The sequence below is a fragment of the Cupressus sempervirens genome, chromosome 11 (genome assembly GCF_028749045.1).
Source record: "Cupressus sempervirens isolate cs-2001-9-10 chromosome 11, ASM2874904v1, whole genome shotgun sequence".
In the NCBI taxonomy this organism is placed as follows: domain Eukaryota; kingdom Viridiplantae; phylum Streptophyta; class Pinopsida; order Cupressales; family Cupressaceae; genus Cupressus; species Cupressus sempervirens.
The window spans coordinates 841703923-841720242 of NC_143128.1; the positions used below are offsets into that span (position 1 = coordinate 841703923).

The 16320-nt window shown below is 35.9% G+C and overlaps 1 pseudogene; it reads left to right on the top strand.

Moving 5' to 3' along the window:
* Nucleotides 1-16067, top strand: part of LOC149532174 (UDP-glycosyltransferase 86A2-like) — a 31940-nt pseudogene extending 15873 nt beyond the window's left edge.
* The last annotated feature ends 253 nt before the right edge of the window (nucleotides 16068-16320 follow it).

The window sequence follows — 16320 nt, forward strand, 5'->3', positions numbered from 1 at the left end:
AGTCATTAAGTGCTTGGACCAAAAATTCAAGACCTATGGTGACCTCATCCACAAATGTGTTCAAATGCCTCTGAGTAGGAACGTCAGCAATTGACGACTCTAGGACACTAGTTGGATCAGACCCATGCGACCTAACCCTAGACATTTCACTTGCTTTGATTTGGTTTTCATAGACATGCACTTGGTCAATGTCTTTATCGATAGTCGCTTCTAAAAGAGAGTCAAAATCATATTCCTTAGAGTCAGTGCTACATGGTGAGAGACTATAGAACTCCCCAATAATGATAGGGACATACTCACCTTTATCCTTTGGGTTCTTACACAAATACTCAATATGGAATGACTGACTAGATTTTCCCTTTTCTGAATGATATTTGAGTTGTTCAGTATTGTTCTCAAAAGAGTCACTAGTATCATCCACAGTGCTAACTCATGGCACAAAGTCATCTGGCTCAATGAAGAATTTAGTGAGATCATGAGGAATAGATGAGGATAGGAATCCTCATCATCAGATTCTTCCTCTTGAGTATCTGACTCAGCTTGTGACTCGTTTCCAAATGAACTCTCAAGTGTTGGTATCAATTTATTTGGTCCCAAATGGAAAGGAACCTTCTTAAATCTTAGGCCAGTTGTATCACTATTACTTCAAGTTATTGCTTTAATAGGATCAATTAGGCCATTATTATTACATCCAATAGGGCCAGTTCCCTTGTAACCAAAATGCTTCATAAGCCTAAGACCAGGCACATATTTCTTAGGAGTGATTTCTCGAGCTTTGTCTGTTAAGTCTATTGGAGCCTCTTCTCTATAAATCTATGTTGTAATGGCTCTATTTTCACTTTCATCCTCTAGGAGCATTGTAGCCTTAACAAAAGTTCCATTATACTTGGTCTGAGGTGTCACAATGAATGGCTTCTTTTCCTCTAAGGGTCTCCCATAATTATGAGGAGATTATAGAAGAGATGTCAATGATAGCACTAGTTCAATGTGATACTCTCCCATGCCAGTTTCTTTTAGTTTGAATGACTACTCAATTTGTTTTAGCTTATTGTCATGATAATCAGTGGATTCATGGTTAGTAGGGATGAAAGTTTCAACAGCCTTGAGCATATTGCAAGTATAGCTAGTAGTGGCAGGAATAGTAACTTCGGAGCCATGAAATGGGAACTTGATGCATTGGTGGTATGTGGATAGCACAACATGCATCTCATGTCTGTCCTAATAGAATGTTTTAAGCCAAGGGAATGTCAAGCACTTGACAAGTGATGTCCCTTTCTATAGGACTGACATGATGGGTAAAACCACAAGACCTAGAGACTTTCATTCCACTTTGTCATACACTTTGATAGTGATCTTACATCGAGGATCAATAGAGTCCTTAAAATAATTCAATTGTCTAAGGAGAATAACAGAGACAATATTCATGCCAGCACCATTATCAATGAGTACCTATTGAACACATGTCTAATTGATCATAACCTTGATGTGTAGTGGTTGATTGTGTGGGTGACTCAGTGAGTTATCATTCTCCTTGAAGAAGGTCACAAGATAGGGCAAGGTAAGGTAACCTACCATGGATTGAAATTTCTCAAGATCAAGATCTTGAGGAACATTTTCCTCGGTGAGGGCTTTGTCCAAAATTTTCCTGTGAGAAGGTGAGATTTTAAGTAGCTCAAAGATGGAAATTTGAGCATTAGTTCATTTCAATTTATTGAGAACACTATAATTGGTTCCCACTAGGTTTGTTATGGGTTTTGCACCTTTTCTAGACGGACCAATAAGGGCTTTGTCTTTGTGTTGTTCAAGATCAAAAGTAGAAGGCGTAGGGCCTTTGAGCACCAACTTGGCATGAGAGCAAGTGACAGCATTAGTACAGTGTTGCAAAGGTTTATTATCCATTGTGTTGGGGGTAGGGCCCCTCAAGACAAATGGTGTCTTGGGTTTGCCATTATCTTGTTTTCCTATAATGGTAATAATGTCGCAGTATTCAGAATCCATAGGTTCAACCATGTTGATCACATTGTCATCAATTCAATATGCATAGTTGAACTTGTTGTTGGGTTGTGGTTTCAAAGTCTCTCCTTTTTCATAGGTTGGGAAAGGCTCTTTGAATGCCTTTTGATTTGAGTTTTTGTTATGTCCATCTACCACAAGATCGCCAGCATCAATCATGTCCTGGACTTTATGGCACAAGTTTATGTAGTTGCTAGTTTTGTGTCCCTTATTTTGGTGATACTCATAGAATGAGGTTTCATTCCACCATGGTGGACATGGTTGTGGATCATAGGGACAAAGATTGTCCATTGGTGAAATAAGCTTATTTTGTAGCAATGTTTTGTAAACCACATCCAAAGGTTCTCCCAAGGGTGTATACTCTCACTTGGGGCATGTAGCCCATGAGTTTCTTGGTTTGTTCCTAGATGTCTTGTTGTTAGGAGGAGGTTTCTCAGTGTTTTTGGCCACTTTGAGGCCATCTGTGAGATTAAATGCCACTTTAGCAGGTTTGGGGGTGACATTGTCAACAACTTCATCATGTACAATTTCTTGGTTCTTGTTGACAGGTTTGGTTTTATCCCTATTGGAAGTGGAACCTTGTTTTATGTCCCTCTAAAGAGTGAGTTCACCTTTCTTGATCACAAATTCCACAATACAAATAGCCTATGTGATCATGTCTTCAAAGGTACATGGACCTTGAAGTTGGACTCTATATCCAAAATCAGGTAGGAGGTTATCAGTGAAAATGTCAAGCTTCTCAATTTCTAGAATTTTGTGGGAATACTTAGTCTATAGTTGTCTGCACCATTAGAGGAATGTGAGAAAAGGTTCTCCAACTTTCTACTTAAGGTTGCATAAATCTTGAATGTTGATAGGATGTTGAATGTTATGAGAATACTGCTCAACAAATAAATTGGCAATTTCATCAAACATCTTAATACCAGAAGGTAAATGTGAAAACCACTCTAAAGCCTAACCACCTAGGCTTCTAGGGAATAAATGCATGAGGTATGTTTGATCATGTATAAACTCCATAGACAAAGCAATAAATTCCCACAAGTGATCTTGGGGATCATTGGTACCAAAGTAATTGTTGAACTTAGGTAGCTCTACGCCTTGTGGGAAAGGTAGCATGTTAACACTTTTGTCAAATGGGAATGGACAAAGAGCATTCAATGTGTATGTTTTTGTGGGTTTCTCTTTCTCATGCATCATCTAAGCCAATTGGTCTTGCATAATTTTCAATTTCTTTTGGAGTTTAAAAGTCTCAGTTTCTTCTTCAGGTGTGATAATAGTTTCCACATTGAAATGAGAGGGGAACTTTGCTCCCTCTTGGGAAAGTTTGAGAAAATATTTTTCTTTCTCTTCGTTGAGCAGGATTCCCATGACCTTTTGAAATTTATTTGTCTCTTTGACATTTTTCTGTGTGTTTAGGGAGTATTTCTAGCAATTCTTGTTCCTCATTAGTGTCATGGTCTTTCTCTTTCTCTTTGTCATTCCTAGGTGGTTCTTGATATCTACTATGACTACCATGTTTAGGCTCACGATTAGTCATTGTAGGAATGTGTTTAGTTTCAGTATGTTTTTTTTCAAAATTTCCTTTGAAAAAGGAGCTAGATATCATGTTTGGGGATATAAGATCTCTACCTGTCTCAGTATCCTCTTGATACAAAGGATTCCTAGTTTGTTGCAAGTTTATGGAAAATGTTCGTTGAACTCAAGGTGACCTAATAGGTGAGGGAGATCATGAAGATGCCTCACTAGATGAATTAGATGTAGACTGTGCAAAAAAAGGTAAGAAACCTCTTCCACAATTATGACACCTAGCATGACCTCACCTAAGTCGAAGAGGATAAAACATGTTGCCGCTCCTTGTTGCGATAGTCATAGACAAGGACAAAAGGCAAGAACCTAGACAAGGACTACACTAGGACTAAGTCTCAAAAAGGATAAGATAAAAGTAAGAATGTTGTCCACTAAGGCACAAATGGTCTGATTTACAGGCTAGAATAGCCAAAGGTTATGACCAATGTGATATGAAGCATGACAAGCATTAAAGGATGAAGATAAAGACCACTCAAGAGACAAGACTAGTCAAAGTACAAGACACCAATCTTCAGCTAAGGAAAGTGCCATTTTTTAGGACTATTCATAGATAGAGGGCAGTAAACTAATGCAAAAAAGGACAACATATAGGATGCAAATAGCTAAAAACATATCAAAGCTAGAACTGCTAACACAAGATCTCGCACGAGGAACTTTTGCAGGCTACACAAGTAAGTACTTAGGATTACGCAAAAACCAATGACAGTAATTAAAATCTCACATGAAAAAGTTACATAGACTGTGTGAGGACATAAGATATTGCGAAAACATTTCAAATGTTCCCGCTAGAACTTGGACAAGACTGCCTGAGAAAGTAGTAAACCAAATGATTTCGTGTGAGGACTTGAAAAGTTTCACACTAGAAGGCAGACCAGACTGACAATAGCATTGGATTTCAAAGAGATTTTTAGACTGTTCAGATAGATTGGATAGATTTGTTAGACAAATTTGATTCGACTGACAACAAGGTTAACTCAGTAAGACATTTGGACAATGTTTCAAGAGTCAATCAAGGCAATGTGTTCAAACAAGATAGTGGGAAGCAAGCAGTAGTCAAAAATAGTCTGGCTAAGGACAAAGCAACTTGACAAGATAGGGGAGTCTTGACCTTTGTTTTTTGTAGATGGTTTTGGACTTGTTTATGACTCAAGAACAAACATGCTTTTATCCCTAAAAAGAAAAATTGGTAGAGAAGGAAAAACCTTTGTCCCACATCTTATGCGCATGCATGTACCTCACATAGTCTTGTCACCCCCTAGAGGGTGCCTATGTTTATGGTATATTCAAAGGACTCAATATTATATGTTGAACAAGAACCCTTATGGAAAGGGATGAGTGCATATACCACCTTCAAACATCCAATAGCATGCCTATGATGAATTCTATAGGAGAGATTCTTCCCTCTCCTTGCACAAAGATTATGCCTCCTTCCGGAGGTGAACTAGGTAGCCTCTAGCTAAAATTTTTTTACTTGGCTTCCATTTGAATTAATCCCCAGTGGCTTTGCAAGTAGAGTTGAGACTAGCAGCCCACACTAGCATTTGAAAGTGCACACTACTTTCTTAGCAAGCCAGGGGCTGATGTCGACCAGTGCATAAACAGAGCCTCTCCTTCACATACGATATCGTGAGTGAAGGAGAAGAAATTAATCTGGCCTTGGAGTCTTTCACTCTACAAGGCTTCTTTGTTAGAGTGAGTTGGAATCTTTAGCAAAAGGAGTGTGCTCACTTGTGTTGTTCCCAGAGGTTGGATCACTTTGGTAGGACCTCTAAAGGATTGACATGGACTGGTGATCTAGATTTAAGGGTCTAAGTTTATGATTTCCCTCAAGGAGAAAGAGCATAATTCTCTACCCCATTTCCTCGCCCAAACATGCAAAATAGATTGATTACCCACTTAGATTAATCAATCTAGACTCATCCTTCCTTAAAAATTTGGATTCCCTTAAAAGAAAATCATCATCTTATCATAGAAGAGAACAAGCACTGGAAAACCACTAAGCTGTTTGCCTCCCTCAAAATGCCATCTTTTGGAAGTTTCTAGGTTTCTTATTCACCCTTGGTCATGACCTCCAAGTGGTGAAGAGCATAATCCCCTATTCTTTTGTCTTGTACCCTAAGAAGTTCACAAGCCCTATTTGATCTAGTTTGGAAAGAAAGAAAAGAAGACACATTGTTTTGTGGTTTTAAGTATAGTCTTTAACAAATGTATCTTTGATAATCATTCTACAAGCACACAGTTAGTCCATGTTTGAGTGGGTTTTATAAGGAGTCTTTGACAAATCATCCTGCAAACAACAGTTAAGCTGTAGCAAAAAAAAGAGAGAAACAAAGAAAAATAGATTCCAAGAAAAGTACGTTAAGGAAATCGAGTAAATTGCAAAGTAAAAATGCTTGAAAAAGAGGCTGCTATTACAAGATCTCTAGCAGAACCATGTGAAATCCTTTTATGGCCTGCATGAAGAAATAAGGTGCCACATGAAGACTTGCGTGCTTGGGCACTTTCTCGCACGAACCAAAAAGAATCTTCGTGTGAGAATTCAAAATCCTTGTGCAAAAATGGATTATCTCACGTGAAGATTCTAGAATCTATACGAAACTGTATGGATAGAGACCTTGAAAATTAATTTAAAAATGCAGAGAAAGCTTGAGAAATTGATTTTCTCAGCCCCATGGTGGGCGCCAAAAATGTATGCGCAAAAATGTGGGCCTCTGTTAACACACACACTTCAGCATGGTCCTTATTTGCAGATTCATCCTAGAATGAACATGAGATTGTTCACCCAAGAATAGTCCAGCAAGGTGACCTATTGCCTTCTATCTAAAGGGATTTTGCCTATTAAATATCCTTGGATGCAAGATGTAGGCAACCATACCCTCTAAGAATGAAGGATTTGAAGAAATGCAATTAATCTAGATAGATATGAAAAGTATTCTAGAATGAGAAATACATTTTAATCTAAGAACATATAAAAAAATTAAGCTAAATGTATGCATTTCTAAGCTATATGAATTTAATCTAAGAAATGTATGAAAGATGGCAATGAGCTATGTGAGTGCAAAATGCAGCAGCAATTCGACGTCTATTCAATTCATCCTTCTCAAACAAAGAATTGAGGGTCTCTTAAATAGAAATCCTAAAATTCTTCAATAGTTGAGATCAATTTAGATGGATAGTTAAGATCAAAGAGAAGATTCAGTTAAAAAAGGAAACTTCCTTAAGAAAGGGGAGTTAATTGAGCTTTTCATGAGTGTGAGAACAAGTTAACTAGATTAATTCCAATTCAAGAGCTAATTCACTTAGAGTTTCCATTTTGGAACTGAAGAGAAGATTTTAAAGATATTATTTAATTTAATAAAGTGAGATATGACCTCATAAATATCTTTTTCATTTAATTGAATAATCACATTCAATTAATTAAAGTGAGCATAATTATTAAATTGAATATTTTTAATTCTTTAGTACATTAGCCTTAGGTGACAATTTAATTTAATTAAAGTATAAATACTTAATAATTAAATTAAATTTTAATCAATAGGTTTAATGTGACTAATATGAGTGAATACTTTAGGAATTAAATAAAGAGTCTGATTAATGCAGATTAGGGTTTTAAGCATTTGACAATTAAGTCAAGTAGCAAGTAGCAGAATAAGAATTGCCTATTAAAATAGGTCTTAGGATTGATCAGAATAGACCAGAATTGGTATAATGGCAATAAGCCAATTTTGGGGTATTACACTAATGTGATGGATTTAATATAACATAAAAATAACATTTCTTAAAGTAATATTTGTGAAATTAAAACTTGACTATGGGAAAAGTGGTGTATAGCTGGAAGAGGTAAAGTAGGGTTAGGTCATTGGAAATGTTATAAAGTTATCTACATGATTGATGCAATGCCTAGTAGTAAAATGTGTATATTCACCAATGAATCTTAAGCCCTTAAAATTTTGGTTCTTTTATAGCCTTCTTAGGCTAATAAGTCTTAGGGTTACCAATGCCACCTTAACCCTATCTATTAGACCAAAAAATCCCTTGGTCTTGGACTTCAACACTTTTATGTATCAACTCCAAATTCAAGCCTATTCCCCTATTAGGTCTGAAAATCCAAATTTTGGTAACTAACTCCCAAATTTGGAAAAGGATTTGGGAAAATTCTTATTTATTTATATATGCTTTATCAAGATCTACATAGTCCCAAGGTTTCACCTTCCAACTCTACTCCAACACCCTAGAACTTGCTTAAGACTCACAAGCCTAATTGGCCAAATTAGATGTGGCTTCTTAAGGAAATGCTCTTTTATGGGGTCATAGAAATGGAAAGAAGTCTTAGGGTTGTTCTTCTACACTAATATCAACCAAATCTACCATTTTTTCATTCAAACATGCTACCTCATTATGGTTATCCAACTAAACTTGCTTCAAGCTTGTTGAATACATAGAGATATTTAGCCTAGGGAACAAATGAAAAAATAGAAAAAGAATCCCTCAATTATGAGACTTTGGAATATAATAGTACATTTTCCAAACTTGATCTTCCCAAGGGGTCATACAAATCCACTAGTGGGAAGTCAAGCTAGGCCACCATTTTGGGTTAATCCCTAGTTTCGGGGCTGATTTGGACTAGTTTCAAGAAAAAGGTTGGAACTCTCACCTTCTAAACCAAATAAATTCAAATAAAATCCAAAAGAGAGATAATTAAATACTATAAATATTTGTGTAATATTCAGGTGTCAAAACATCGATACACATCTATACCAAGGTAGTTTCAGCAAAATGTGCATAGAAAAGAGGGTTTCTTTATTAATATCCAAGTAAAGTCCATACAATCCAATGTCTCCCTCATCAAGGAGATGAATTACATTTAAATAGACTCTAAAAAATGGCAATAACTACTTTTTGTTATTGGAAGTCATTTAAAACAAAATGCAACATTTTTGCAAAAGTTTCATTACAACTTTTGAAAATTGCATTGACAACATTTTTGCAATTTTGACAATTTTGCAAAAAAATGATGAATTTAAAGCCAAATTTGAATTATACCTTATGAAAAATACCTAGAACTTAATAAGATCCTTGGGACCTTTATTTAACCAAAAGACAACAAACCTATATGCAATGGTTTATGAGTCTAATTCATGCAACATTTATAGAAGTGTCTTGATGAATTGAACCCACAAAAGACCAAACTAGATGAAAGAAATGAATGATCTCTAGGATCCAACCATTGTTATACTAACTAGGACTTGAACCTCTAATATTTTTGTTATTTTATTGGGTACCCTACACCATACTCCTCTAACTAATTGAACTCAAGTCCCTTGAGTTGGAATACTAGTAAATGGAACATATGCCTTCACAATGGTAGCCTTTGTCATATAAGTTGCTTCCTCTAAGGGTTTGTCTTGTGAATTAACCAAATAGTCATAGTAGACATGCTTCCTATTTTTCTTGTTGACATTTTAAGTGGGTAGATCTTCTAGTACTTCTGATGAAGTAGGCTCATTTTTTCCTACATCACAATCATTAGTAGCACAAGATTTATAAGCATATATATCAGAAACATTGAAGATAAGAGAGAGAAATGTCTGATGGAAGTTCAATTTTATAAGAATTTAAACCACACTATTTGAGGATCCTAAATGGACCAATATTATTTATGTGAAGTTTTATGTATTTTCCCTTAGGAAGTCTCTCCTTCTTTAGATGAACCATGACCAAGTCTCCCACCTTGAAGTGTACATCTCTTCTCTTCTCTTGACATATGTTGCTTTTTTGTATTTTGCTAAAGTGTGAATGAGACTACTGTTGATATGTTGATGTATATCCCTCATGACCTCTACAAATTCATTAGCAAGGGCACTCCTCTAACCAATATTATGTGCTTCTCTGAGTTCTAGCACTCCCCTAGGGTTGGATCCATACATAATCTAAAAGGGGTCCTACATCCTATGCTTATATTGATGGAGTCATTATAGGAGAATTCTTCTTGTGCCAAGATTGTGTCTTTTATTGCCCCATATTTTTTTTTCAAGCATCTAAGTAGGTTTCCTAGGGATCTATTGGTGACTTAAGTTTTCCCAGTTGACTATGGTTGGTAGGAAAAAGACATAGCAAGATTTGTTCCTAGTCTTTACCATAGAGTTCTCCAAAAATGATCTAAAAACATAGGATCTCTATCTAATACAATGGTGAGAGGTAAGCCATGCAGTCTTATAACTTCTGTAAAGAATAAGCCTATAATGCTTGATGCATCATGAGTTATCTTGCAAGGTAAAAGGTGATCCATCTTTGAGAATCTATCTACCACAACACAAATACTATCAAAACCAAATTTTGTCCTTAGAAGACCAAAAACAATATTCATACTCATTTAATCCAAGCTTTTTAAGGATGGTTAAAGGTGTGTATAAGCTAGCATTTGAAGTGACTCCCGTGGCTTTTTGACAAACTAAACAAATTTCTACAAACCTTCTAACACATTTCTACATTTTGGGCCAAAAATAAAACCTTTTTACTAACTCAAGAATTTTTTCTAGACAAAAGCAGCTTGATAGGATTCCATGCTACTTTTCCTTTATGTTTTTTTCTCTCATGGAGTATTTTGGGATGCATAATTGACTACCCTTAAAAAGAAGACCTTCCTAGATAACATAATTAGGAAATTTAATATGATATTTATGCCGAAGTTCTAAGAAAAACTCATAAGAAACCTTGAAGTCTTTGTCATGTTGGTACATGTCCTATAGTGCTAAGATGCCCACTATCTCTAATTGAATTTCTTGGATGGCTAAGTTACTTCTACTTAAGGCATATGCTACCTTGTTAGCCACACCTTTTTTTTGTTTGATGGTGAAAGTAAAATTTTGCGAGTACTCAACCCATTTGAGATGTTTGTGGTTCAAATTTTCCTACTTATTCAAAAACCTCAAGGCATGATTTTTAGTGTAAACAATGAACTCCTTAGGTAAGAGATAATGCCTCCACTTTTTAAGTGATTGAACCATAGCATACATTTCTAGGTCATATGTAGAGTATTTCTATTTAGATTCATTTAACTTTTCACTAAAAAAGGCCACAATTATACCTTCTTGGCTCAAAACATGCCCCACAATCTTCTTACTTATGCAACATTCAATGGTAAAAACCTTATGAAAATCAAGGAGCACAAGTATAGCTTTTTGGTCCACTCTTATTTTGGGTATTCAAATGACCAATATGCTTCATTAGTCCACAAGAGCTAACATTTTTTTCTAGCTTTGATAGTTTCCATCATAGGTGCACAAACTCCACTAAAATCTCTTAAAAACTTTCTATGAAAACTTGCAAGACCATGAAAACTCTTTACCTCACCAACAGATTTTGGAGTAGGCCAATTTAGGATGGCCTCAACCTTAGAAGTATCCATCTTCAAGGTGTCCTTGGATATGAAAAAACCAAGAAAGATCAGTTCCTCCTACAAAAACACACACTTGTCTAAATTTATATTTAGCTACTCTTCATGTAAATTTTTCAAAACCATGTCAAGATTAATTAGGTTTTCATCTCTATTCTGGCTAAAAACCAATATATCATCCAAATATACAACTATAAAGATGTTTATGAAATGTTTGACGACTTCATTTATTAGTCTCATGAAAGTACTAGGGGCGTTGGATAGGCCAAAAGGAATGACAACCTATTCAAACAACCCCTCATTGGTCTTAAAAGTTGTCTTCCATTAATCTCCCTCCATGATTCATATATGGTGGTAGCCATTCTTTAGATCAAATTTTTAATAATAACTTGTTCCTACTAGGCAATCCATGAGGTCCTCCATTATAGGCATAGGAAACCTATACCTTATAGTGATCCTATTAATACATCTAGAATCTATATGTAGTCTACATGTACCCTCTTTCTTAGGAGCTATGATTGTAGGGACTGCACATAGACTTATGCTTCTACCAATGAATCTCTTCTCTAGTAATCCTGAGGTCTATCTTGAAACTTCAACATTTTTTTCAATGGTTAGTTTATAAGAAACTTTATTTGGTAGAGTAACACCTAGAATGAGGTCTATACAATAACTAATTTCCCGAGGTATGTGCAATATCATGGTCAACCAAACTATGGCCTTAAGTGGCAATGAAAAACTAGCAAATGAGGGTTATGTCAACTTGACACATAATTTTAAAGTGGTTCTAAAATTTATATCAAAAAGTTGTAAGAAAATAATCTATAGGAAATGGAATGTAGTTTCTAAACTACTAGGCCTTATCTAGAGAAAAAAATATTTGATTGGTCAAAAGTTTGGATTTTAATGCAATACTACAAAAATTTTAGGGTGAAAATAAAAAGTAGGTGTATGTTTGACCATCTTAATCAAAATCAAATGATAATATTTTTTAAAATAATTATAGATATAAAAAATAGACTCATGCCTAGATGTGATTCATATTTTTGGGTATTTTAATTCCAAATAAATAATTAAATATGAATTTTCTACTAAAATTTTTTTAGAAAAAAAAAATCCCATGTCTGACCACCTTAACTGATTGAAAACTTTACCAAAAAATTTTTCCATATACTAGGCGAAGCATAAAATGTGACACAACCTTTGGATTTAAAAAATGTTATACCATTTGAAAGTTATAGTTATTTTTCAATCAGTATGTCAATCAACACTTTATAATCATCTTCATTGAAAATTAACTAATAAATACTTATTGAACTCAAAATTTGATAGTAATTATATCAATGGAATCTTGAGAGTGTTATTAAAAAACCCTTTTCATTTCATTCAATTTTGATGAAAATAACATTGTCAGATGGCTACCCGAAGTCTAAGTGTTAGTGAAACCCTTCTCAAACATGTTTTTTGGGTTGACCAATTAGGCTTGGTAAATACCGAGCCTAATCAAATACCTTAAATAAAATTGGGTATCCGATTTATAATCAAATACATGATATGAAAGCGGGTATCCAATCATTGTGAGTTTTCCGATTGCAATTTTTGAGGGAGGGAAATTTGAGAGAAAAGAAATTTTCCAATTGCAATTTTGGAGAGAAATTTGAGAGGGAAACTTTAGAGGGTTTTAGACGGAAATTTATTTGGGGGAAGTGTGGACATTAATATTATTATTACATATTATTATGATTATTATTATTATTAACTATTATTATTATATGATTATAATTATTATTACATATAGTAACATATATAATTATTATTAAATATATATTGTAATATTATATGATTATTGTTATATACAATAATATATATGGTTATTATTATTATTAAATCTATAATCTAGTAACATATATGATTATTATTGTTATATAATCTACTAATATATTATTACTATAATAAAAAATATAATATTATATTATTATTAAATATTATATTATTATTAAATATAATATCATCATGAAATACATCGAAAGGGGTCACAGGTTAACCTATGACCCCTTTCAATGCATTCCTAATGGGTCCCTAGGGGTCCTAGGGCTGTTAGGGACATACGTTGTCATGAAATGCATTGAGAGGGGCCATAGGTTAACCTATAAATGCTCTTGATGCATTCGAACCAACCAAATGCATTCTTAGGGGCCCTAGGACCACTAACGACATAGGTTTTCATGAAATGCATCGAGAGGGGTCATAGGTTAACCTATGACCCCTTTTGATGCATTGGAACCAACCAAATGCATCCCTAGCAGTCTTAGGACCCCTAGGGACATACGTTGTCATGAAATACATCAAAAGGGGTCATAGGTTAACCTATGACAGCTCTTGACACATTAGTGTTAGGAAAAAACCATGGATAGAAATAAAAACTACATGCAAATATAACCAATAACAGAAAATAATAGAACACACAGAAATAAACACAAGGCACCAAGATTTAACGTGGTTCACCCAATCCCTGGGCTACGTCCACCAAACAGCAAGTCCGATCTTATTACAATCCAGTGATTACAACCTGATTACAATCCATAATCCCTTACATCTCAATACCACCACAAGAACCAATTTCGTATCACCACACATAAAAATACCCAACCCTAAGCCCCTTTTATACAAGTATTAAATCACTTTAGGGTTATAACATGTCGGCCATATGTACAGTACTTTCCTGATCAGTCACCACAATCTAACAATTAGAACCAACCAAATGAATCCCTAGGGGTCCTAGCACCCCTAGGGACATATGTTTTCATGAAATGCATCGAGAGGGGTCATATGTTAACCTATGATCCCTCTTGATGCATTGGAACCAACCAAATGTGTTGCTAGGGGCACTAGGGGCCCTAGGGACATAGGTTGTCATGAAAAGCATCGAGAGGGGTCATACGTTAACCTATGACCCCTCTCAATGCATTAGAACCAACTACATATATCTCTAGGAGTCTTAGGGCCCCTAGGGACATACACTTATCATGAAATGCATCGAGAGGGGTCATAGCTTAACCTATGACCCCTCTCGACACATTAAAACCAACCACATGTTTCCTTAGGGGTCCTAGGGTCCCTAGAGACATACGTTGTCATGAAATGTGTTGAGAGGGGTCATAGGTTAACCTATGACCCCTCTTAATGCATTAGAACCAACCATATGTGTCCCTAAGGGTCCTAGGGCCCCTAGGGACATACATTCTCATGAAATGCATCGAGAGGGGTCATAGTTAACCTATGACCCCTCTCAACACATTAGAACCAACCAAATGCATCCCTAGGGTTCCTAGGGCCCCTAGGGACATACATTGTCATGAAATGCATCAAGAGGGGTCATAGGTTAACCTACGACCCCTCTCGATGCATTAGAACCAACCATATGTATCCCTAGGGTCCCTAGGGCCCCTAGGAACATACATTGTCATGAAATGTGTCAAGAGGGGTCATAGGTTAACCTATGATCCCTATCAACACATTAGAACCAACCACATGCATCCCTAGGTGTCCTAGGGCCCCTAGGGACATATGTTATCATGAATTGCATTGAGAGGGGTCATAGGTTAAACTATGACCCCTCTCGATGCATTGGAACCAACCAAATGTGGGACATATGCTATCATGAAATGCGTTGAGAGGGGTCATAGGTTAACCCAACAACCATCGAGAGGGGTCTTAGGTTAACCTATGGCCCCTCTCAATGCATTACAACCACATGCATCCCTAGGGGTCCTAAGGTGCTTAGGGACATAGGTTATCATGAAATGCATCAAGAGTGGTCATAGGTTAACCTATGACCCCTTTTGACGCATTCAAACAAACCAAATGTGTCCCTAGGAGTCCTAGGGGCCCTAGAGACATATGTTGTTGTGAAATGTGTCAAGAGGGTCATAGGTTAACCTATGAGCCCTCTCAGTGCATTAGGACCAGCCACATGCATCCCTAGGTGTCTTAAGGCACCTAGGGACATATGCTATCATGAAATGCATCGATAGTGGTCATAGATTCCTATGACCCCTCTTGATGCATTTTAGAACCAGCAAAATTGATCATAGGTGATAATAATAATATTAATATATGTTGTTATATTTAATAATAATAAGAAGAAGAAAGTGAGCTAATAAACTATATTCCTAGGGTTTCAACTTTGAAATTAACTGACTTTCCTTTGTATCTACAAGAATGGGATATATCAATGTTGGTGTAAAAAATTACATACTAGACCTTTTAGTGTTCCTATAGAGTAGATTGGATTATTTCCAACATAGTGGATGAGCTGGAGATGCCAATATTTGATGAGCTATAAGTGTAGTTGGGAGTCCCATTCTACTTAGTGGGTCCTCTCTTTCAACATGATGACTGCCATGATCTGGGAACAAGCAGCATGTGGGCTCACTTGAACTGTAGGGGTTGGCTCAATAGAAAGCCCAAGCAATCTATTCTCTACATCTCCTTTAGAAGCTAGGCCCACATTTCCAAGGAAAAAGTTCATGAAATGGCCATAGGTTTTTTGTAGAGCAAGTGACCTTTCCTTTGGATGCTCTATCCTAATATTGTTTCTTTTGACATTCAAGACATATTGCTAGAAGGGTTTCTAGAAGAGAGAAAATAGCAAGGTTTGGTTGTTGAGTGGGTTTCTCAGGTGGATGTTTTGTCCCATTCTTTTGTGGGTGGGTTTCTCACCCACTATTAGTGGAATTCCATCATGGAGAGCCTCTGTTTGGGAGTTTCCATGCTTGCATATCCTCTAGTTGCCGACCAGTATACAAAATGCAAGCTCATTGTGTATAAATTTGGGGTGGCCATGGGTCTAAATTAGATTTCTAGAAGTTGTAATAACATGAGATCTAAGCTGGTGACCTACCAAGAGATTACAATGACTATAGGATAATTCATGGAGATAGATGGAGAAGGGAAGAAATTGAGGAGCAATGTTGGGACTATTAGAGAAGTTATGAAGGGAGTGGTGATTAATGGAGGTTCCTCTCAAAACAATTTGGAAAGCTTTACATAGTATTTGATAGGGAGATAGTGCAACCACTCTCCACAGCTTGAATGTCACATATGATAGTGGTGTTAGAGTAAATAATTATTTATTTATTTATTATTTATTCTATTTACTTAAGCTTACTTAGGTTAATGCATTTATTTAATATTTAGTATTTAATGCATGTAATGATGAGTTGTTGACAACATGGGAGTTTGTTCCCTTCTAGCATGTTCCACCTTTTTGTGGAAGTGTGCTTGGTTGTCAACCTTATCTTCTACCACTTTCCAACTTGTTC